Genomic DNA, 25462 nt, shown 5'->3' on the forward strand with positions numbered 1-25462 from the left:
GATTTCTAAAGCTGGCGAGGGGTCAGGAAAGGAGGCAGCACATGTTTCTGAGGACCAGAGGGTTGGCTCTCTACTTGTACTCTTTGAGTTCAGGCATCTGCTGAAATTTATTTATAGGTTTACAGAAAGGGTCTTGGTTATTCTAAAGCAGAAGTCCAGGGTACTGGCTTTGGTCCAGTTTTGGAAAGCTGAAATGTTTAACTCTTTTTGTTTTATTTTAGGAGTGTGCTACACTGGTGGAATCAATTGAGGAAGCAGTGATTTGTGAGCACAATGCTTTTTTTTTAATATGAATGACTTGGTTAGAGGTCTGATAGTATTTGGTCACTTAGCGGCAGCTACATTCAGTTATTAAGATTCCAGATCTAGAGAATCTACTTATTCTCTTCTTGCACTGTGAATCTGTTTTTGACACCTAAAATCCCACTAATAGTCCATGAGTTCTGGATGCCTCATTTTGAACAATCCCAGGTACAGACTGTGAGCTCCTTCAGGGCAGTAACCTCATCAGCTAAGTCCTAGGAATCAGGAGGGTATCCGGTACTTAGTAGGTGCTCAATAAATGTTTCTTGAATGAATGAATGATGAATGAAGGACAACATAAATTAACAGCATTTCCAAAATGGAGGAGGCCTCCACTACCAAAATAAGTTCATACGGTATTAATTTAAGGCATGCTAAGGAAGACTCTGTTAAATAAGTTTACTTCAAAAATAAATGTGTTTTGAGAATCATCCAGTTCCTGTGTGGATACAGAATAAAGTGCTTTATAGCTGTAGATGCATTTCTGTAAATGGGAAACATTTAAATAGTGTTAAGGTAATTGAGCTGTTTGTTAAGAGTCAGGATAGGCCCATGACTTAGCCAATGGGATTTAAGTCAAAAAGCCTGGGATCTAAACCCTGCTGGGACACATACTGGTTCAGTGGTCTTGGCTAAGTTACCTAAGCTCTCTGAATTTTCTCATCTATATAACGGGAATAATAATAATGGATTTCGCAGGGTTGTGAGGAAGATTGAATGAGATAATGCTTGGCACAAAGCAAGTGCTCAGTAAAAATTTCTCCTCCTCCTCTTCCTTCTCCTCTTTATCCTCCTTTGCCCCCTGCTAACTAACCTGGGCACTGCTGATGTCTCCTGCTCACTTTCTCAGCGGAACTCTCCTGGAAACAAGTTAGAACCCAGGGAAAGTTTCTGGAGGCCACTGTTCAGCCCCACCTGGCAGTAATTTTGCATCACCTTTGAATATTCAGAGAGGAAACAACGATTTCTATCCCTAGATTTTACGAAAGAGTCCAGCACTCACATTTTTGCTCATTTAGTTACTGACAATTCCCCACCTACACCTACCCTCTCCCTAAGTTGGATTTCACAAGTATTCCAAATCCTCTGGGATTGCTCTGAGCTCCTTTTTTTTTTTTTTGGTTGTGCCAGCCATTCCCCAACCAGGGATTGAACCCAGGTCACCAGTGGAAGTGTGGAGTCCTAACCACTGGGCCACCAGGGAATTCCCTCTGAGCTCCTTTTTCTTCTTGGAATGCAAGCCTACTTTTATTTTCCTTTTCAGAGATTTTACTGGGTGAGAAACTGGCACTGAAGGCAGTTTCCTAAGGGCTTGGGCCTTGAAGGTGACTGACTTTTTAAAAGCTATTAGTGACGTAGAGAAGCCAAGCAAAGCTCGTCCTTCTGGAGGGAGCCCACACACAGCTCTCTAAAGCAACCCTTTCTCCTAACTCCTCCATGACTACCCAAGGTCAAGCTCATCCGTGCCAGTGGCTGGATTTTGCTCATTTTGTATATTATTTATGTAACATGCGGGTTGTGAGGGAGTGTGGATGTAGATGATTCATAGGCACAAGCAGTTGGAAACAGATTGCAGAAGCCCAGCTCCGTTACTTGGGTGTCCCCCACGCCCTGCCCCCCAAGATGCTTCATATGCTCCTTCCTGCATGCCCTGCAGTGCTGTTCCAGCTAAATGCAGTCCTAGGTCCCCCACATCCCTATAGAGGAGGGGGCCCACGGACACGCCAGAGGCTCTAAACCTATAACAGATTCTGGAGACAAACCCACCTCCCAAAATGTAATTCTCATTAAAAAAACCTAAACCATAAAATAGCATAAGGAATTCTGAAAAAATTATGATGACTACTTCAATGCTTATTTTTTGAAATATCAAGTTCTTAAAAAAAAAAAGTTTCTCATTTTTGTGTTGCTGCCCTGATTTTCTAGGCTCTGCCTGGCACCTGTGCTTAGCTTGCCTAGTGGGCAGCCCGGTGCCTGGTGGGCATGCCATCCTCACATGGCTGAATTGCAGAGGAACCTCTTCTCCACTTTTTAAAAGTTTTGTCCCACCCAAGAGACCTGCCTTCAGGTGACATCCATCACCGTGTGATGCACAGGGCAGAGTACAGACTGTGAAGGTAGACAGGCTTGGGCAGGTGACTCATGAGTTCTATATATTAGTTATCTACTGTGAAAATAATTCAGTGGAACAAACCCCCCCAAAATCTCCATGGCCTACAAAGCATTTATTGCTCATGATTCAGGGTGACCACCTAGGCAACTTTGTTGATCTTAATGAGCTTATTTACATATATGGGGGTTAGCTGACCGCTAACCTAGGATGGCCTAGGCTGGGGTAATGGTGTCTCGACTCTGAGCCCCATATCTCCCATCCTCAAGCATGCTGGCCTGCACCTGCTCTCTTGGCAATGGCAGACCAAGAGTGAGAATATCCCTAGTTTATGTTAATCTCATCCAAAAAGCACCCTCACAGAAACATCCAGAATAATGTTTGACCATATATCTGGGCACCAGGGCCCAGCCATGTTGACACGTAAAATTAACCATCACAGGTACCACAGGCATGGGTCTATAATTAATTATGAATTCAACAAATTCAATAAATATTTAATGAATGTTAAATACAGGGCTACTGTGTGCCTGGAACTATGTTTCTCCATTGGAATACAGCAGTCAATAAGTCATTAACCCTGCCTTCAAAGAACTGACTATTTATTAAGTGTAATTAAGCAGGTAAGAAAACCAAGCACAGCAAATGCCATGAGTTAGCATTTGTGCAGTGTGGTTACATACTGAATGGAGGTTTTTGCATGTGCATTATCTCATTCAATCCCTGCAACAAACCTGGTAGGCAGGCATTGCTGTCTCTATTGTACAGATGAGGAAAATGAGGTTTGGAGAAATTACATGAGCTGTGTGGAGGTCACAAAGCTAGCAAGTGCAGAGCTCAAATTGAGTTCATCTCTGCCTGGTGCCCAAGCCCAGGCCACTGGTGGCTTCACCGTCTCACTTATGTCCTCATCCTACAACTTGCCGCAGACGAGAGCACAGAGCGGGAGTGGGACGGTGTGAGCCTGAGGTCAGCCTGGAAGGTTGTTGTGGGGGAGCTCTGCTGCCCTCTGAGACACACGTGCCCTCTCATCCCTGCTGGCTGGTTGGCGTTGCCACTTCCGGAGCCTCTGGGATGTAGGTGGCAAACAGGCCACCAGCGTTATCCTGGAGTCTGCAAGTCCATCCTGGGAAAAAGCCCTCTCAGTATCCTCATCCTTTAAAGGAACAAATGAGCGTGTGTCTGTGTGTAGGTAGAGGGATGGAAGATTTGAGCCCTTTCCAGGAAAGCCACCTCACATCCATTCTGCTCAGGGACATGCTCTGGGTGAGCATGTGTACAGACATACAATATGTAATATTTTCAGACTTTACTGCTCGCAGCAGGGGTGCAGATGGAACTATGCTAACGGACATTGGGGAAGCATGCTCCCCACACAGGGATTGCTCCTATGCATGTTTAGAGCAAGTTATCCGCTAAGGGGCTTCTCTCTCTAGCAATTAGCTCTGGGCTGTGCATGGCTATGCACACGTTAGCTGTTGGCCTGGTGTAGCTGGCCAAAAGCCTGACCTGGCCCACAGATGAAGAACCGGCGGAGGCGGGGGAGAAGGGGGCGCTTTATGTAAGTGGTTTTTAGACAGATGGAGGATTTATTTTAACTGCATAAGAAGCAGTCTTTCTTGAATAGAGATGTAGGTCCTTTTGCAAACCTGTGTTAGACAAAATTTGCTGCTGCTGCTGATACTTTCCTAAATGCCCCTCTATTTCCCTGATAATTGCTCATCAGTGTGTCAAGTTGCATCTGAGCCATTTGCTGCTTATACAGACGCTCAGCAATTCTCAGTATATCCCCCACTCACTGCAAGTTTACTCCAGTCCTACAAATGCCTCCTGTAGAGCCTTGAGCCAGGTTGTAGCTGATCCAATGGCTTTGAGAATGGACAAGTGGATATTCACAACACGGGGCAGTGAGGAGACTGAACAAAGCAAGTTCAAGTTGTGCCCCATAGACTGTCCAGCTTCAGGGAAAACCCACTGATCTCCATATCTTTGCCCCGTTAGAGTTCACCCTTGAGAGAACCTCCAAGTTCTCCCAGAATAAGCACCCTCAAGACTTAGAGGAACCTGGCTTCCAGCATCTCCATCTTCAGAGCTCATGCTGGGAACCATCTTTAGTGGCCTTTCCCTTGGGAACCTGGAGGAAGGAGAGGCTGGCATCCTGCATATTCTTTGGGTTAAAGAATTCTGACTCTAACAAGGAAAACATCAGCTTGGATCATCTGGTTCCTATGCAGCTATAATCAAGATGAAATCACTTATGCCAGCTGTTAATTTTATCAGTGACAAGCGAGTAAAACCTGATCTCTCCAGCAGGAAGCAGCTTTTTTGAGCTCACAGCTCTGTAGGATGAGATTTTCACAAGAAAGAACAAAGAGGTTTGAGGTGTTACATGCGGAGATCCTTTGTCCTAACTAGTTACGCGCTGGGCGGAAGGAAGTTCACCCCAGGTGTGGGTTTGTGTAGGCACTGTGCCAATTTTGCTAATCTCTGTAAAGTCAGCACCCTTCACCGAGAGGCACACAATACGTGTTTGTTAGATGGATGAGTATTGAGACCAGCCAGAACGGAGGAAGGCTCAACCAAAATAATCCTAACTAATTTGTAAACAGTACAGTGTGTGAAACGAAGTTCTTGTGCAGGTTGCTGGGGACAACATGGCAGGGGACAAGAAGGGGCACAGAGCTTCTCAGCCTCTGTCACTGGCCCCCCTCCATACTGCCAGTCACAGAAATTCCAAGAATTTCTTCTCTGGTCTGTCCACTCTCTGCATCTTGGAACGTTTGCCTTACTCCAAAGGGGCACATTGTTTTTCATCTCTGTGGCTTTGCATATGTTGTCGCTTCTACCTGGACTGCTTTCCCCACTTGCCTGGTAGCCTCTCTCCAGAACAAACCTGCTTGGATTTCTGTGCTGGGGTTACTTGTGACCTTGGCAACTTGCCCAAATCATCTAATAATTTTCATCTGGAGAACAGGAATGATAATAATAGTACCCAAATCAGAGGACTGCTATAAGGATTGAATTGGTGAGTACACACAAAGTACCCAGAACAGAGCCCGGAACGTGGCACTTAGGACCCATCAGCCGCCATCTCTCTTGTGATTCCTTCCTCTTCTGCACCCCTGTCAGGGTTGTTTTCTTTTTTGTCTACCGGCACTAGTTTATTCTCTTCTCTTTCCCACTCAGCACCTTGGCTGGCCCACTTCCTTATTCAACAACTCTCGGGGCTTGCCAATTCCCACCCAATTACATTCAAAGCTCCTTAGCAGAATTCAAGGCTTTCCATTTTCCAGGCCAGCGATTTTGACAACATGTTTCCCCACTCTTTCCTGATCCACACCTGATCTTCCTGCCTAAAGGTGCTCTATCTTTGTCCCTAAGCAAGTTCTGTGTCCTCTCACCTCCTCGCTCTGGCTGGCCCTGTCTTTCCCCACCTCTGCTTGCCCAGACTTCAGCACATGCGGGAGGAAGAGCAGCAGCTTGCATGCCAGGGTTGGCCTTCCTTGATCTTCAGGCTTCAGATACTCTGGGCTTGGTTCTGGAGGGTCAGATCCTGCACTCACATTCAGAAAGGCAGTACATCCTCAGATCTATTCCGAGGTACATTTGTACATTGTAGCCAACTGAAACCCATCAGCTTTCAAGCTTATAAAAGGTTAATGCTCTCTCCTTACCCAAAGTGCCCTGACTTGCTTGCCTCCTTGTGACATTTGTTTTATTACACTGAATTTGGTTACTTCAAGGGCCAGTATTGGTCATTCTGAGGGATTTTAATTTAGAAAATATGAAGGAGACCACTTGTGCTATAGATAGTCACTGCATCTTATTGTCCCTGAATACGTATGGCTTTTAAAATCGCCATTTAATGATTCATATATGGCAGAAAGTACTTATCATATAATGTTAGGTGAAAGAAATCAGAATACAAAATTGCATTTACAATATGATTATAATTATGTATGAATAATGTGGGTTAGGACTAGAAGAGGCCGGAGGCAAATGACAATAGCTTGATTTGTTGGGATGATGGAATTAGAGACAACTTTTTCTTCTTTTTTTACTATTGTGAAAATGCTTTGCCATTATGCAAAATAAAAATATCAATTAGTAATGTTAATAACCACCATTTCTAATATTATATTCACAACGTACTAATAAACACATGCTCAGTCTGAACTGCTGAGCTCTGTATTATCTCATTTAATCCTCCCCACACGTCTGTAAGGTGGGAATGTTTACCCCTGGTGCACGGGCAAGAGAGGAGGATTCTCTCCAAGTGGCACAGATGCTGAGGGGACAGCCGAGTGGCCTCCCGCACTGGGGCTCCTGTCACTTTAAACCTGCTCTCTTATCTACTGCTTCTTTCTTATCAAAACAAAACCAAACAACTTTTCATGAATCAATCATACAAGCTTATTATAGAACAATTAGAGAATACTAGAAAGAAAAAAACTTTTAAGATAAAAATTAGTCTGAATGACAAAACCTGGGAAATCCGTTGTCAATCTGTGGACATACCTTCCAGGTCATTTCCTTTCACGGCTGCCACTGTGATCCTCCTGCAAATGGCTCACTAGGACCTTTGGTATGTTTTCCCCATCTGGGAGGTAGAGAAGGAGAGAAATATTTGTTCTTAAACCATAGTCTTTATTTATTTATTTTTTTGATGGCACTTTTTTATTGAAGTGTAGTTGATGTACAATATTATGTTACAGATGTACAGTATAGTGAGTCACAATTTTTAAAGGCTATACTCCATTTATAGTTATTATAAAATATTGGCTATATTCCCCATGTTGTACAATATATCCTTGTAGCTTATTTTATACCTAATAATTTGTACCTCTTAATCTCTTATCCCGAGGTTGCCCCTTCCCCTTTCCCTCTCCCCACTGGTAACCACTAGTTAGTTCTTTATATCTATGAGTCTGCATCTTTTTTGTTACATTAATATCTTGTTGTGTTTTTTAGGTTCCACATATGAGTGATATCATACATGTCTTTCTCTGTCTGACTTATTTCACTTAGCATAATGCCCTCCAAGTCCATCCATGTTGTTGCAAATGGAAAAATTTCATTCTTTTTTATGGCTGAGTAGTATTCGATTGTATATATATGTACCACATCTTCTTTATCCATTCATCCATTGATGGACATTTAGGTTGCTTCCATATCTTGGCAATTGCAAATAATGCTGCTATAAACATTGGGGTACATGTCTTAAGCCTTAGCCTTGGGACTAGGGCCTAGAAAACTCATGAAACTACTGCTGAGGGGCAAAATTTCCTCTCTTGAAATCTAAGATGGGATTGACTGAAGAAATGGAGCTTGGATGGACTGAGTCTACCCCCATGACAGAATTAGGCAGGTGAAGAAAAATGCTATGCTCGCGTGACTGTTCTAACTCTCATACTTCCATGATCTGGGGAGTAGATAGATTTTAGGAACTCTTGCAAATCTTTAACTAAATTTTGATCTTTAAACAACTTATGCATATCTGGAATGAAGAATGGAGACCCCTTTATCCTAAAATCTCTGTAAAATTATAAAGCAATTAGATAGTGCCCAAAGCCTTATGGTTTTCCATTGTTAGTGCTATCAGAAGATAATCCAGAGTTTCCTAATATTTTCATTTGATTAAAATAGTTAGTCGCCAGCAACTCCTCAGCCTGGACAAATAGCTGGGAGGGCGCCGGCCACGCAGAGCCAGTAAATCAATCATTAACTCCCCGGCAAGGCCTGGCCAGGGGAGGGAGCGGCGGCCAGAGCCGAGCCCGCGGGGCTAGAGCGAGGCCCCCACCCCGGGTTGGGAGCCGTCCACGCACCAGCGGACAGGGTGCGTGAAAGTGGGTCCCCCCGGGGCCTCCAGATCCCCTCCAGAAGCCTCCGCCTGCCGGGCCTTTCAAGCCCGCACCTCGCCTCGCCAGTCAGGTCGGGTTACTGTGCGGCCCCCGGGCAGGCTGGAACATTAACGAGCCGCCCCGGGCCTCGCGGCCTGCTCTCCCCAGGAGAGCCTGCCGCGCTTGGGCAAGCTCCTCGGATCCGGTCGGGCTCCTCCAGACACTGGCTTGCCAAACCAAACCGATGGCCCCCGTGTCGACTAGTCTCCCAGCGGCACCCTCCCCACGGAGCCCACCGTGGGGCGGCACGCAGGGGGTTAAAAGCTCCGGTTCGCCCTGGCTCCTCCGCGGCGCTGAGGAAACGCTGATCAAAGTGCTTACGGGGAAGGAAACACACACGCACACTTGGGCCTGGGTCGAAGAAGAGCGACTTCGAGAGACGGCTCGGGAGCCGCCTGCCTCGACCCGCTTCCCACACTCCCGGGAACGCGACGGCGGCGACGGCCCGCGCGATTCTCTCCGCGGAGCTCGGCGCGGCGGGGCCGGGAGGCCGGCGGGGAGGGGGATGGAACGAGGGGGCGGGAGGCGGAAAAAAAAAAAAGAAAATAGTTAATAACTTCCAGTTGAGGGTTTTTTAAAAAAATAATTTATTAATTTAGCAATGATTTCAATCTTTGGCATTTAGTTCTATCGTACGGACAAAATTTATGAAGGATTTGTGGGATAAGAATGCAGATGAGCTGATTTATCTTTTATTCAATTATTTATTTACTTATTAATTAACCTAGTAAATATTTATTGAAAAACAACTATAGGAAAATCCTTCCTCGTGCATTTGCTATAAAATTATAGTCAAGGGCATTGCCTATTTTACATATTAATGTTCTATGTATGAAATCCACATGAAAAGTTTCTTCTAGAATTAAGTTCCAGAAAAATACTTTAGTTCATTTGAGTTATACCAAGCTTTCTCTTTTCTGATAATAGCCATTTATCATTGTGTTTCCCATTTTGCCCTGGCTGCCAGGAAGTTCAGAGATACTCTTTTTTTTTTTTTTGGCTGCGTTAGGTCTTCGTTGCTGCCTGCGGGCTTTCTCTAGTTGAGGCGAGCGGGGGCTACTCTTCGTTGTGGTACGTGGGCTTCTTATTGTGGTGGCTTCTCTTGTGGAACATGGGCTCTAGGCGCACAGGCTTCAGTAGTTGCAGCACGTGGGCTCAGTAGTTGTGGCCTATGGGCTCTAGAGTGCAGGCTCAGTAGTTGTGGTGCATGCACTTAGTTGCTCCGCGGCATGTGGGATCTTCCCAGACCAGGGATTGAACCCATGTCCCCTGCATTGGCAGGCGGATTCCTAACCACTGTGCCACAAGGGAAGTCCCCAGAGATACTCTTGATAATCAATCACAAGCATCATATTAACCTCATGGTTGGTATATTTATCCCTTTCTCCTTTTTATGGCCCTGATTTTCTGCTTTATTAACATTGTTATGTGTCTATTCCTTTGACAGGCCACCTCAGTTCTTGTAGACATCCTCATCAGATGCCTATCTGTTGGAACTAGATAGAGGTGATGGTTGCACAACCTTATGAAGGAACTAAATGCCACTTTAAAACGATTAATTTTGTTAGGTGAATTTTATCTCAACAAAAAAATTTTTTTCCTTAAGAAAAGCGTATCAGTGACCAAATGACTTTGATGATGATAATGGTGATGGTGATGACTAGGCTCTATTTGAAAACAGAGTGTTTCCCATGACGGCCAATGGGAACTGTGGGAAAGCCATCCAGGGAAACTGCCTCATTGCTTTAGAAGAGCAATCATTCACACTGGCATGTGTTCAAGGCAGTCACACAGCTGGCTTTGAGAACAAGAACTCTCTCCCCTATCTCCATCCCTTCTCCAGCCAAATTTTAAAAATTAAATAATTACAAAACAACTTTGTTACTCAAATATTACAAAACAGAAATGTTTCTTGTGGGAAAAATCACAAGATAAAAGCTTCCCATACTTCCAACAGCCAGATAGAATCACTGTTAACATTTTGTGTGTATCTTCTAGACTTCTATATTGATTCATTAATGCATACATTCAATTATCCATCTATCCATCTTTCCAAAGTGTGGCTCTCAGGACACCAGTTTCATGATTAAATAAGTTTTAGAAAATGGCTCACATTAGCACCTCCTCTTGGAAATTCATGATGCTCATTGGCATATTCAAAAATTTGAGGAATTTAGTAGCAAAGCTCATTTCACTGCAGTTAATCTAGAGTTCTTCCAATCTACTTGGGCATGGAATCCTTAATTTCTATAACTCAAGGAACTAATGCAAGTTTTCACAGAAGACAAGAAAGCTGAGGAATACGGAGCTTAAGTCCTAGACAATATTTAATCTATATAGTTGTACTAGAGAGACTGCCTGAATTGATTCTATGGTGTAAATATCTCCCCATGTCAATTACACACTCCTAAACATAAATTTTAATGACTGCATAGAATTCTATTGAATGAAGGTCCCAAGGCTTTCAGAATGAATATCTTATTGCTGGGGGTTTGGATTTTTCCTATTTTTGTCTCTCCTAATGAGCCAACGTTATTATTGCTAACTAAGGCCCACCCCCTAAAACATCCCATCACATGAAGGTCAGTTTTCCTAAAGAGTAATATCTGCACAGATTCTCCATGAGTGTTTTTTAACCTCTAGTAAAAGACTTGTTACTCAGGAACACTCCAGAAAAAGAGAAAGGATAAAAGGATAAACAGAGTAGAAGGGTAGGAAGAAGGGATAGTTTTGCTGCTGAATTGGATTTTTAAAAATTAAAAAAAACTTTATTTTACCTTGTGTATCTGTGGCTAGAATTCTGACCTAGCTCCTGGCCACTCCAAGAGGAGCCTGGTGTTCTAGGACGGCTGAGCTTAAATTTTCTGGGGGTTGTGGGTCAGGAGCCTCAGGCAAGTGTTAGGAAACTCATGGAATGTGGGAGCAATTTGTGAGTAGTGTGGAATCAATCCTTCTATGAATATTTAACCTTATCCTTTTTTTTTGGCCGCATTGTACGGCATGTGGGATCTTAGTTCCCTGATCTGGAATTGAACCTGTGCCCCACGGAGTCTTAACCACTGCACCACCGGGGGAGTCCCTTAACCTCATCCTTAAATTGTGGGATAAGCCTCACTGGTATATGGAGGGATTCAAGATGGTGCAGGAGACGAGTTTTAGGTGGGTTTCTATGAGCACAGATCACGTGATGAGAAAGACATTCCCTTTTCATTCCTTGTTCAGTCCTCCTCATGTTTTTTAAGGAGCCATTCTCAGTCTGATGCTGGGATACCCTCTAACTTCCCCTGTTGACAAGGAGAGAGACTTCAGGGTTGGATCAGGGTCAGAGCCTTGGCAGTGCCATTGTTTCATTTTCACTGTATTCATTTAAAAAAACTACCTGTTGTAGTTATCTCCTGGTTATGGCAAGAGATCCTTATAAGATTTCTTTAAAAATAAATGTCAGTAAAGAAAGCAGAAAAAGCAAGTAGATAGCAAAGAAAATTATAAGTAAACAGTGATACTCAGATATGGCAAAAAAATCATGACAAGTAACTGAAATTTGGGGAAAAAGTGAGTTAACCGAGGTCTCCTGGCCCCTGGCCAGTGTGAGCTCTTTTCAACTGTATCTTTGTATGATTATCATTCATGAACCCATTTTGGGTCTTCAGTCTGGCTTGCTTTCTTCCTTCTCATCTGCTTTCAACTGCCTGGAGGAGCCAGGAAAGACTTCACATGGTAGGGACATTTAGCTGGGTTTTAAAAGTTGTGAGCATTTGCCACATAATAGAGAGTGGGTATAGAGACGCCTCAAGGGGCCTGACTCTCCTCGTAGGTCACAGTCAGCTTTTCCTTTATTATAAGGGAAATTGCTTGTAATGGGAATAAATAACACTTGGGGCAGTAAATCTAGAAGAATTCACTGAAAAACAGTGTGGCCAATAACAGCACTATCTGGGAATTGGAGAAATATTTCTCCTTTCCCCTTTGGTAGCTGGGAGAGCAAACAGCCTTAACAGAGACCAGCAAATAACAGTAATAAAAACTAAAGCCCACGCACAAGACTGAGGGGAGATGTGGGCTTTGAGCAGGGCAAGGGCTAGAAGTGGAGCAGAGCAAAGAAAGGCAGGTAGAAGCCTATGAGGCACAGGTGGGATCTTTTATATTAAGCAAGCAAAAGCTTACAGCAGGAACGAAGGCTGCCTTTATTTTTTATGACAGAATCAATAGAATCTAATCAAGTTTTGAATGCAATCAGCGTAAGATGAGACATACCAAGTAGGTCCTAGTAGGCAGTAACTAAACATAATTGTGTCCAGAAGGGATTACCAGAGTGATGTTCCACATTTCTCTCCAAGCCCCTCGGGGAGGGAGACTTTGAAATTGAGAGAGGGTGACACGGTGTGGGTTCACGTCCCCAGAGTTTTGATGCCCTGTTTCATGTTGATTTTTTTCGTCTCTGTAGGAGCTCCTGTGAGACCAGGTTTTCAGCTGAGAAAGGAAATGAAAGAAAGCTGTTCTTCTGGAGGGCGGTAGTGAGGGTTGTCACAGGTCACTTTCTAGGGCGCACAGACTCAGAAAAGAGAGGCTCGGCTGGAAAGCGCTGAGGACCGGGGCCTCCAAAGGTGGTGGGTGACGGTCAAGCGCCTTCGTAATCTTCATGCACACGCTGCCCAAGTCACCCCGAATACAAAAAACCCAAGCAAAACCAGAGTGCTTACCGTGCTGACGCAGCTTCAAGCTCCCCGGGTGGCCATGCTGGTGCAATCCACTTAAAGCAAGAGCGCGGCTCATCACGTGGGCGGCTCAGCCCCCAGCCAGGTGCCCCTCATAAGCACCTCCCCAGAGAGTGCTCCTGGAGCCAACACTGAAAGGTGATTGTGAGTTGAATTCAGTGATTCTACGAGGTACACGAGAAAAAGAAAAACCACGTTACTGACACAGGCTCTAACATCTTTCATTGTACAGGAGCTGGCTTACAATGATTGGGTGCCAGGCCCTGGGTAGACAGGGCTGGGTTGGAAGCCGATCCTTGCCCTTGAGGAGCCCTCTCCGTCTCAGTGGGTGACCCAGACACATAGTCAATAATGTAACCCCATCAAATTGGGCTGTGATGGGGGCCCCAGCATTGGGGTGGGGGGAAGAGACGCAAAGGTAACCAGTGATCATGATTTTGACGTTGATTTTAACCCTTAAGAGTGGTGTAAAGCCACACAAGCCCCTGGGGCGGGGGTGGGGCGGTATCATTCCTCAGGCACATAGTCAGCGTTCAAGAAGCATTTGTGAACATTTGGAGGAAGGAATAAACGAGTGTCTCCGGTGAAGAAACTGGGCCTCAGAAAAGAAAGAACGTGCCTGAGGTCACACAGCTGATACACAGCAAAGCTGGAAATCAGACCTAGGAACCTCAACCTCTTTCTTTCACACACACACAGCATTTGCTGGATGGAGGAGTGGAAAGAGCTAGAAACCCAGACAGTCACAAGGAGAAAATGATAGGAACCAGCCAAGGTTGATTTTTAGAAGAGAGAGAATCAGCCCTTGCTTGTAGCCCTTCCTTCTCATTCCGACAAGATCACAGCAGCCAGAGAGCACGCTGCTAATCTGTAATCATATTTGTCTTTAAAAACACAAAATTAAAAGAAGCTGTGTTGCTCACTCTTCACTCTCTGATATCTTAAAGGGTAGCTCTGCGGCTGTGATCTCAATGAGCCCTCTAAGAACATTCCCTTTTCAGCCCACCTGGTTTGGATATTTGATTTAGAAACAACTGATGAAGTCCATTTGCCATATGGGTAAGGGAACTTTTTTTAAGTAGGTGTTCTGCATCCCTCCAGCTCCAGGAACTGTTGTCATAGCAACATTGCCCCCTTCGACTTGCAGAATGCACAGTCCATGGAACCAATGGCAATGTAGGTCACGAGTGAAAAGGGGTTTGGTGGCATCGCCTCGGTGCCCAGTTTGGCATAGCTGGGGGCTCAGAGTGTTCTCTACTAGGACTGACTGCAGAGGAGGGGGTGGGGGAAACAGGAGGTACGGAAACTGTGAGGGGAGGCTGGCAGGAGCTGGGCCCCTGCATGGAGATTCAGAACGTCCCAGAGCCCAGGGTGACCTGTCCGTGGTCACAGCTGAGGGAGGAGGCAGTGGAGCGTTGGCGGCTCATTGTCTCTGCTGCCTGGTGGGAATTGGAGCCCTTGCAGTTCAGAATCCCTTCCGAGTTGGTTCATGAAGGCCCACGTCAATTATCTATACAAAAAGTTTGCCTGCTGGAGACCTCAGTTTCGTATATAGCCTGGAAATGTATTCAAGGATACATTTTATATGCATCCTGCCTCTATCTATCTACCTATCTATCCATCCATCCACCCCCCTTTTGTCAAAAGGAAATTCAAAGAACTTTACTAGATATGGATATTTTATTGAATGAGAAATAAAATGTTCACAAACAAGGAGATGTCAAACCCGAAGATTGTAAGAAGCTCAGAGGCTCATTACAGTATGGTTTACAAAGTGAAAATGAGGATTGCTTAACCTTACAATGACTGGTTGTTTCAATGAGGTTTTCCAGATGGCAGGGGATTGGTTAAAAGTGATTATCTTATATCATTTTAGGAGGATGACAAGTTTTGTTTATGATTATCAGAGGCATTTACAGGAAATATGCGAAGTTTTTCTTTATGTTCATGAAATAAGCTAGAATAAGTTTTGCTTGACTGGTTTCATCTACTTGGGGGATCCTCAAGCCTGGTCTCCATTTTATGATCTTTTAACACCATCCATCCCTCCATCCACCCATCCATCTAATCTATCTATTGTTTGATCTTAAGTTGTAGACATGATATAATGCCCTTTTGCAGCTAAATACTGGAGTCTATTTCCTAAAAACAAGGTAATTCTCTTATATCACCATAGTATATTTAACAAAATCAGGAAATTAACATTTACACATGATTATTGTCTATGTACAAATCTTATTCAGATTTTGCGCATTATCCCCATAATGTTCTTGGTAACAAAAGGACATTCTGTATCACATGTTGCATTCACTTGTCTTGTCTATACAATCTCATATAATCTGGAATAGTTCCTAGTCTTTCTTCCTTGACATTGATAGTTTTAAAGAGAGCAGATCAGTTATATTTTAAAAATCAGGTGTATCGAGGTATAATCTTCATACAGTAAAATTCACCCTTTTTAGATGTACAATTCTCAGGCCAATGATCTTTTTTTTTTTTAAATAAATTTATTTATTTATTTTTGGCTGCATTAGGTCTTCATTGCTGTGCGTGGGCTTTCTATAGTTGCAGAGAGCAGGGGCTACTCTTCGTTGCGGTGCGCGGGCTTCTCATTGTGGTGACTTATCTTGTTGCGGAGCAGGGGCTCTAGGCGCCAGGCTTCAGCAGCTGTGGCGTGTGGGCTCAGTAGTTGTGGCTTGCTGGCTCTAGAAGGCAGGCTCAGAAGTTGTGGTGCACGGGCTTAGCTGGTCTATGGCATGTGGGATCTTCCCCGACCAGAGATCGAACCTGTGTCCTCTGCATTGGCAGGCAGATTCTTAATCACTGCGCCACCAGGGAAGCCCCAGGCCAGTGATGTTATGGAATGGCCCTTACTTCGGATCTGTCTGATGTTTCCCCATGATTAGATTTAGACTCTGATCCTTTAGCAGAAATACCACAGAAGGAATGTTGCATTCTTCTCAGTGCATCATATCAGAAAAGCACATGGTATCGATTCCGCTCATTACTTGATGCTTTTGGAGACGGTGGAAATATTCTGTTACTCCCCAAACTTCCGCCCACTAATATTTTCATCAATGATGATTCTTTCCTGAAAGTTCTTAATATGGTGGTTGCCAAATGGTGATTTTCTAATTCCATCATGCCTTTTATATTTGTTTGTTGTCTTTCTTCTGTCAGGAGGACAACTTCTCCCCCAACTAATTAATCAATTAATTGGCTTATTATCAGCCCTTCCAGCTGGGCCATATTTTGACATGTCCCCTATCACTCTTTGGGCTCTTCTTTACTTTCTGTCACAACAAGATGTTCCAAATTCCTTTTGTACTTCTGTGTCCCAGATCTGGAGTCCACTGTTTCTTCAAAGAAGGGTGCAGTTTCCTGAAGGTGCACGTTTCCTGAAATCATTTCAGTCTTGAGACTCTTTCCAAATTCATGTGGTAGAACCAGAAAGTGGAGACTTTCTAAGTAAAATTTATTCAGGATACGTATCTGGCTCTTTTCCCTCCTTAATTGAATTTGAAGCAACTTACCAAAAAATTTCATACAACAAAATGTATGAACTAGCAATTTTCAAATGGAAAAGTAGTGACTAAGAGGAGGAAAACAGACGTGCTACCCACAAAAGTTGCTGGGCTTGCCCAGAAAAACTTGGCATTCAACATTCTGGAAGCCAAATTGAAGGAGGAACTGCATGGGAAGAAGATGCCCAGAGCTCGCGGACACCTTCAGGGACTCTGTCCTGCTGACAAGGGCAGGTGTGGCAGCAAGGAGATGGGCTCACATTGCACTGTGGGAATAAAGAGGCTTTCTGGATGGCGTTCCAACCATGAAGATGTGGAATGAGCCACAGAGAGAAAGCAGCAGGGCCAGGATTTTTTTTTTCTTGAAAGCATTTGAGGTATGTTCTAGCTTTTGGACCAGCACTCAGTGCAAGCCCACAGTTAGAAGAGAACTGGTACTTAGGGTCCCATAATCACTCCTTCATTTCTCAGTCAGTGATGTTCTATTGAATATTTACTAAGAGATGTGCAGCTATCAAGCCCAGGGGAGGTAGAGACGACTAAGATTCCGACCCTTACCACTGGGTCCAACAGCAAAGGAGGCCTGTCCGTGAATAGTTGTACACCAGATTCAACACTAATTGTGCTCCGAGAGGTGCTATAGGAACTGAGAGGAAACTGCAAGGCATCTATTCCAGCCAGAGGAGTGTTTCACGAAGGAGCTGCTATGTTGTGAAAACATGGAACTTCAGATCTGCAAAAGGGTCTTGAAGGGAATCCTGGCCAGTGGCCCAATTAGATGCTTGAATCTCTTCTACCAGTGGACCTTGTGGGTGAATTGTCATTTGATAGAAGTAGGGGTCAAGTAAAAAACTGCCAATGAAGGGAGTTGTCCATGTGTGACCAGGCCTCCTATAGTTCCTTCACTTATTGATTCACTTGATGACTATTTATTGAGGCCCTATTACATTCTTGGCACTGGGGTAGATGCTGGGTGTACAGTGGTGAGCAAAAATGCACTCAATTTCTGCCCTCACAGTGCTTGAGATCTAATAGCAAGACAGATATTAATAAGATTAATTTAAAAATACATATATTATTAAAAATTGCTCCAAGTGCTATACCGAAAGGTATCTAGCACTTCCAGAGCAGGAGATGGCTGTCTTGAGAAAATGACTGTTAAACCGGGTCACTAACGGGGCAGGACAAGGGCATCCCAGGCAGAAGAAATGGCGTGTATAAGCCTTGAAGGGATTAGAGAACATTTGAAGAGGGACAGACCCATGTGGCTGGAGGAGAGCAGGGGGGATGTGGGCAGCAAAGTATGAGGGACCGAGTGTGCAGGTCCATGGCAAGGGGTCTTCCAGAGGAAGTGGGGAGAGGTGTGGGAGTGAGGAGAGCCAGGCTGATTGGATCACAAAGCAGGGAGTAGAGGAGTGAGCCTAGAGCAACAGTTCTAAGAGATGAAGGAGGTAGGAGGTGAGCTGAGGACAGAATTATAAAATAATTGGCAAACAGGTAATAATCAAAAAATAGCATCTCCTATTAGTGAGTGCCCCATTTGACTAAGAGGAAACAAGTTTCTGAGACTTCAGTGATAGAAAACATGGTACAGGGAGGCAGGGTCTGTATCTATTAACACAGAGCTGAAAATAACCTAGGATTTAACGATTCCATTGCTCACTATCTACCCTATGGAAACACTCTCTCTTGCATGAGGAGATACATCCAAGGATGTTCACCGCAGCAATGATTGTAATCACAAAAGAACTGGAAACAACATAAATGCCCATCGTTGTGGGAATGGGTAGATAATCTATAGTAAACACTTACCATGCTATGCTGTGCAGCAATGGAAGAACAGAATAAATCTCTGTGTGCTACGTGGAAACTCTCCAAGACATACAACTAGGAGAAAGCACAAGGCAGGACATTAAGTCACTGGTGTACATGGAAAAAAATACTATTCCTCCACCCTTGTGAGTATATATATAGTTCTAAATGCCCAGAAAAATGTATGAAAGGGTTCAGAGCAAACTGGAAACAGTGGTTACCTGAGGAGAATCCTAGGATTAGGGTTAGGACCCCTAGGTGGGGTCAGGGGGGATTTCAGCTTTATCTGTAATATTATAATTTTATTGTGGAAACTTTCAAACATATGCAAAAATAGAAAACTATAATAAGCTCCCAAGTACCTGTCAACCACATATTCCCTCCTCCAGAATTACTTTAAAGCACACTCCAGACACTGTATTCCATTCATAAGTATTTCTAACAGATAAGAACCCTTTAAAAAAAACATAACCATAATACCATGAACACACCTAAAAGTAGTAGTAATGATTCCTTAGAATTTATCAAATATCCAACCAGTGTTCACATTTCCTTTTCTTGTTATTACAATTTGTTGTTCAAATCTGGACCGAAATGAGCCCCATACATTGCAATTGGTTGATATGTCTCTTATGTCTTTTTGTGTATTTTTGACAGCATATCTCCAGGATAGATAGCTAGAAGTGACTTTGTTGGGTCAAAGATCAAGGGCATGTGTAATTTTGCTACGGTTGTAGTCATTTACATTCCCACTGGCAATGGGTGAGGGTGGCCATGTCCCCCAGAGCCTCACCACCAGACTATTCTGTCAAACTTTTGGATTTTTGCCAATCTGGTAGATGAGAAGTGGTATCTCATTGTACTTTTCATTTTTTTAAATTAGGTTTCAAAAGAAAATGAGCTCAGGGAGAATTCTAAGTCTGTAGAGGAAAGAAGCAGTTTGCATAGAAATAATACTATTGCCAACTACCATTCAGCACATATATTATTTTATTGTACTCAATCCTCCCAACCCTACAAGGAAGGTGGAGTCCAGAAACAGGAACCTACCAAATTCAGACTTCTAAGTGAGCATCCTTCTGTCAAATACCTTTTGATTACTGAAATATTGCTTTGCACAATTCACTGTGAGAACAGACTATCTCGTTTTAGCCTTTCAACAAGACCCCAGTGAGCAAGGATGTTCGCTCATATTCTAGCCACTCTCCAGAGGAGGAGACTGAGTGACAGGTCATCTCAGGGACTCTCCAAGGCTGTGGAAGAAGCCAGGACCAAGACTGCAGTTCCTTCAGGGAATGTTAGCCAGGATCCTCTACAAAATGGATTTTGGTCAGAGTTTGAACTTTAGGAAGAAATGTCCTCACTTGCTTCCCTTAGCACCCTGAGGGCTGGGACCCCAATTTCTCCATCTTCTGTCCTCCGCACTCCTCAGCACCAGGCTGGGATTGGGGGATACAGTGGGGATCGATGTGCAGGGCCCCCAAGGAGCTGAGAGAGGAAGAGAGGGAGGCACACAATTAGGTGACTAAAAAAGAAAGTCACAAACCAGCACACACGCATATTTACCCAGCACAGTTCAAAAACACTGGACTAGCCTCAGAAGAGGTGGGTTTGAGCTCTGGCGCTGTCACTTCATGGCTGGGTGGTTTGGGGCAAGTCACTTTCCCTCCTTAAGTCTCAGTCTCCCCCTCTGAAAAATGGGGTTGATGATCCTTTTGTCAGGGAGATGCTGTGAAGATAAAGTGAAATGCATATAGCAGGGCCAGATGACATGGTTAGGGCAGTGCCTGGCGCAGAGTATATGTTCAGGAAACGCTGATAGAATCTGATCCAGAAACTGGACAGCTACATGTAAAAGAATGAAATTAGAACACTCCCTAACACCATACACAAAAATAAACTCAAAATGGATTAAAGACCTAAATGTAAGGCCAGACACTATAAAACTCTTAGAGGAAAACATAGGCAGAACACTCTATGACATAAATCACAGCAAGATCCTTTTTGACCCACCTCCTAGAGAAATGGAAATAAAAACAAAAATAAACAAATGGGACCTAATGAAACTTAAAAGCTTTTGCACAACAAAGGAAACCATAAACAAGACGAAAAGACAACCCTCAGAATGGGAGAAAATATTTGCAAACAAAGCAACTGACAAAGGATTAATCTCCAAAATTTACAAGCAGCTCATGCAGCTCAATATCAAAAAACAAACAACCCAATCCAAAAATGGGCAGAAGACCTAAATAGACATTTCTCCAAAGAAGATATACAGATTGTCAACAAACACATGAAAGAATGCTCAACATCATTAATCATTAGAGAAATGCAAATCAAAACTACAATGAGGTATCACCTCACACCAGTCAGAATGGCCATCATCAAAAAATCTAGAAACAATAAATGCTGGAGAGGGTGTGGAGAAAAAGGAACCCTCTTGCACTGTTGGTGGGAAAGTAAATTGATACAGCCACTATGGAGAACAGTATGGAGGTTCCTTAAAAAACTACAAATAGAACTACCATACTACCCAGCAATCCCACTGCTGGACATATACCCTGAGAAAACCATAATTCAAAAAGAGTCATGTACCACAATGTTCACTGCAGCTCTATTTACAATAGCCAGGACATGGAAGCAACCTAAGTGTCCATCAACAGATGAATGGATGAAGAAGATGTGGCACATATATACAATGGAATATTACTCAGCCATAAAAAGAAATGAAATTGAGTTATTTGTAGTGAGGTGGATGGACCTAGAGTCGTCATACAGAGTGAAGTAAGTCAGAAAGAGAAAAACAAATACCGTATGCTAACACATATATATGGAATCTAAAATAAAAAAAAAAGGTTATGAGGAACCTAGGGGCAGGACAGGAATAAAGACGCAGACATAGAGAATGGACTTGAGGACACAGGGAGGGGGAAAGGTAAGCTGGGACGAAGTGAGAGAGTGGCATGGACATATATATACTACCAAATGTAAAATAGATAGCTAGTGGGAAGCAGCCGCATAGCACAGGGAGATCAACTCGGTGCTTTGTGATCACCTAGAGGGGTGGGATAGGGAGGGTGGGAGGGAGGGAGACGCAAGAGGGAGGAGATATGGGGATATATGTATATGTATAGCTGATGCACTTTGTTATAAAGCAGAAACTAACACACCATTGTAAAGCTATTATACTCCAATAAAGATGTTAAAAAAGAAAAAAAAAAAAAAAAGAATCTGATCCAGTAAGCCTCAGGACTGCTAGAAGTGAGAGGATCTTGGAGGGCCAGCATTCATTCTCATTATCCTTGGGAGTTGCGGGTGGTAAGGAGCACTGTGCCTTGCCCTGCTCTGATTAGGGGCAAGGCGTGCCCTGGAACCCAGCCTTCTGACACCTGGTTCAGGCCCTCACTGCCACACTCGACCAGGCCAGCCCTGGATCCTTCAAGCACATGTGTGTCCGCAGTTCACTCCCATTTCCTTTCCACTAGTGCTTAAGTCCCCAGCCCCACCACACGTACCTTTTAGAAAACAGAAGAAAGAGCTGCATCTGCGCCTTCGTCTTTGAAATAGGTTTTGAATCACTTGCTTTTCTTTACTGGGTGGATTTTTGGTGTTTTGTCCACCTCCCGCTTCCTATCAATTATGAGCGCCTGCAAAGATTGATTTCAGGGTTGTGAAGAGGGGAATCAGTTTAGTAGAAGATCCTCAACCCCTCCACGCACCTCCTGCCCCACAGAAACTCAAAAACAACAACGACCACCCTCCCTCCTTCCCCCAAATCTAAAGACATGGCCTCTTCCCTCTGCAAGGGCTCTGGGACAAAGAGCTGGAGAATTACTCTGGGCTCTGGCAGGACTTCAAATTCTTCTTTTTTCCCAGTAGAAGCTCAATAATTCTCAAGATCCAAATTTAGAAGCTTGTATGGAGAGCCCCGAGAAATCAGTAGTAAGACAGCCAGGCTTTCTAACTTTTTTTTTACCCCAAGAAATCTAATAAAGCTATTGCACAGTCATTTCCCAAGGTCAATTTTCAGCTTTTAATAGTTTTAATGAGCTGTTTAACTTGTGCTCATCCAAGCTTGCACATGTTTGGGAGCAGAGAGGAAAGGAAAGGAAAGGAAGGAGGAAGGTGGGAAAGACAGGTTAGTCTTGCTAACTTGGGGACAGGAAGGGGACCAGCTCAAGGGTTAGCGGGTTAGCTCCTCTACAGGATGTCCCAGGGGTGCTAACGGGACCACTGTTGCACCTTCACAGTCAGATCTAAATAATTCAGGGACCTGAAAGTCAGCCTCTTCTATCTCCACGCAGGACCCATGAGCGCCCCCTAACCCTTGGCCATCTGCAGGGAGGTGGAGGAGGAAGCAGAGTGAGAGAGCGATCATAAAGGCAGTGGGAGAGATGAGAGAGAGGAGCCTCAAGTGTTTAGTGAACACGTGCAGGGGCTGAGGAGGAGGAAGGAGAGAGAGAAGAAAAAGAGGGCGGAAGTTCATGGGGAGGGGTGCTCCAAACACAGTCGGGGCCTGTGTATTAGGTGGTCTGATGCTAATAATCACAGTCATAACTGTGGTTCGGTAGCGACGCTCAGTACTGTTCTCGCGCAGTTACCGTGTTCCAGGCTCGAGGCAAAGCACGCTGTAGGTCTTCACTCCTTCAATGCTCACAACTACTCGGGGAGTAGGTTCTACTGTTGTTCCCTTGATACTGTTGAGGAAAGTGGAGGGTCATGGAGGAAAAGTCACTGGTCAAAGGTCATCCAGTTAGTAAGGTTGACTTGCATCCAGTTTGGCTCCAGAACCCAAGATTATACCCATGACTGTTAGTTTGTCCTGAGAGCAATATGAAAATTTCAGAAAAATCCAGATACCTATGTAAAGAAGAAGATAAAAATACGCCTAAGCCGGGCTTCCCTGGTGGCGCAGTGGTTGAGAATCTGCCTGCCAATGCAGGGGACACGGGTTCGAGCCTCGGTCTGGGAAGATCCCACATGCCGCGGAGCAACTAGGCCCGTGAGCCACAACTACTGAGCCTGCGCGTCTGGAGCCTGTGCTCTGCAACAAGAGAGGCCACGATAGTGAGAGGCCCGCGCACCGCGATGAAGAGTGGCCCCCACTTGCCGCAACTAGAGAGAGCCCTAGCACAGAAACGAAGACCCAACATAACAATCAATCAATCAATCAATAAATAAATCTTTAAAAAAAAAAAAAAAAAAAATACGCCTAAGCCCACTTCACAGTCATAGTGACGAGAGCATTTTGGTGTTTGCAGCACGTACTGTGGGCTGTCCACCAAAGCCCTTCTTTCTTTTTCCACAGGGATGGAATTATAGCCAGGCCTTGGCTGCTGAGCTGGACGGCCTTTCCCAGCCTCCCTGGCAGTTAGATGTGAACAGGTGATGTGGTTGTCATCGTGGAACGTGAGTGGAGCTGAAGTGGACCATCCACATGGCTGTGGTGACGATAGGGGCGGGTCCTCAGTGCTCTTTCTCCTTCCTGATGGCTGGAACCTGCCTGTGCAGCCACCCAGGGTCAACCAGTGCTTGTGATGACAGTGGCAGGAGGTGGGGGGCACTCTTGCACCACCCAGCTTGACACTGTTGTATGAGAAAGAAATACAACTCTTTGTTTTTCTGGTCACTGTGTTGTTGCACCTCTCTGTTACACCAGCTTTCCCTGACTATTACAGTATGCTTCCTTTTAACTTTCTTCCCTATGAATATGTGTATGGTCATTTTTTACACCCTGGCCCTCTGAGATGTTTGTTCTTTTCCTCACATTTCATGGTCCTCTCTCAGGATCAGTGAGTCCAGACTCTCCATCCAATTCCACAACAATATTTATTAAAAAGGATGATCCAAATACAAATCACCCATTCCCTACCTCTCCTGTGGTTGGAGAAGACCTTCTGTCTCAGACACTCAGTGGGGCAAAATCCAGTTCCCAGAGTATCATCAAATATGTCCAAGGTTTTTAAGACTGTAGGGTAATGCAATCTCTCTACTTTGTGTAAGCGTGAAAACTTATCCTTGTATCTTGTGCTATGACATGCAAAGCCCAAGCATCCTAGTTTCCTAATTTTGAGACTTTCATCAGCGCTATGTCTTAATTAGGGCCCAGGAGGTCTATTTTATAGATTAAGACACTGCGAGTCAGAGAGGATCTGGTTTTCTGGACTGCAGCCCTGGTTAAGGATGGACTTTGAGGGCCAGAACATGTACTCAGCTCTTTTGATTTCAAAACTAGAAAATTAAAAAAAAAAATTTGAAGGGACTTCCCTTATGGTCCAGTGGTAAAAAATCCACCTTCCAGTTCTGGGTATGCGGGTTCGATCCCTGGTTGGGGAACTAAGATCCCACATGCTGCGGGGCAACTAAGCCCGCATGCCACAACTATTGACCTCGCATGCCTCAACTAGAGAGGCTGCGTGCCACAAACTACAGAGCCCATGTGCCCTGGAGCCCACGCGCCACAACTAGAGAAAACCCACACGCCACAACTAGAGAGAAACCTGAGCAGACCACACACAATAACGAAAAGATCCCGCATGCCTCAAAAAAGATCCCGTGTGCCACAACTAAGACCCGACACAGCCAAAAAATATAAAGAAAATAAATAAATAAAATAAAGAAATATTTTAAAAATAAAAAATTGAAAAATAAAAATTGTCAAAATTAAAAAAAATTTTTTTTAAATTTTCTTACATTTTCAAAAGTAATTTGTGTTCTTTGTACACACTATTTCAACAGTGGTCAGAGTAAGCCTTTTATAACGTAAGTCATAAAAAGACAAATAACCCCAGTTTTTAAATGGGCAATGATCTGAGTAAACATTTCTTCAAAGATATACAAGTGGCAAGTAAGCACTTGAAAAGATGCTTAGCCGGGACTTCCCTTGTGGCGCAGTGGTTAAGAATCCACCTGCCAATGCAGGGGACATGGGTTCTAGCCCTGGTCTGGGAAGATCCCACGTGCCGCAGAGCAGCTAAGCCTGTGCACCACAACTACTGAGCCTGCGCTCTAGAGCCCGCAAGCCACAACTACTGAGCCCATGTGCCACAACTACCGAAGCCCGTGCGCCTAGAGCCCGGGCTCTGCAACAAGAGAAGC

At 44.2% G+C, this 25462-nt stretch overlaps 1 long non-coding RNA gene across 1 annotated transcript in view; it reads right to left on the reverse strand.

Moving 5' to 3' along the window:
* Positions 1-23922, reverse strand: part of LOC309638496 — a 59659-nt gene extending 35737 nt beyond the window's left edge. The window contains exons 1-2 of the long non-coding RNA XR_014251175.1: positions 23587-23922; positions 6932-23262 (exon numbers count right to left, since the gene is read on the reverse strand). This is a non-coding gene — a long non-coding RNA (uncharacterized lncRNA). The remainder of the gene's footprint in view (positions 1-6931; positions 23263-23586) is intronic.
* Positions 23923-25462: the final 1540 nt, after the last annotated feature.

Source organism: Balaenoptera physalus (genome assembly GCF_965194825.1).
Source record: "Balaenoptera physalus genome assembly, chromosome: 11".
NCBI lineage: Eukaryota > Metazoa > Chordata > Mammalia > Artiodactyla > Balaenopteridae > Balaenoptera > Balaenoptera physalus.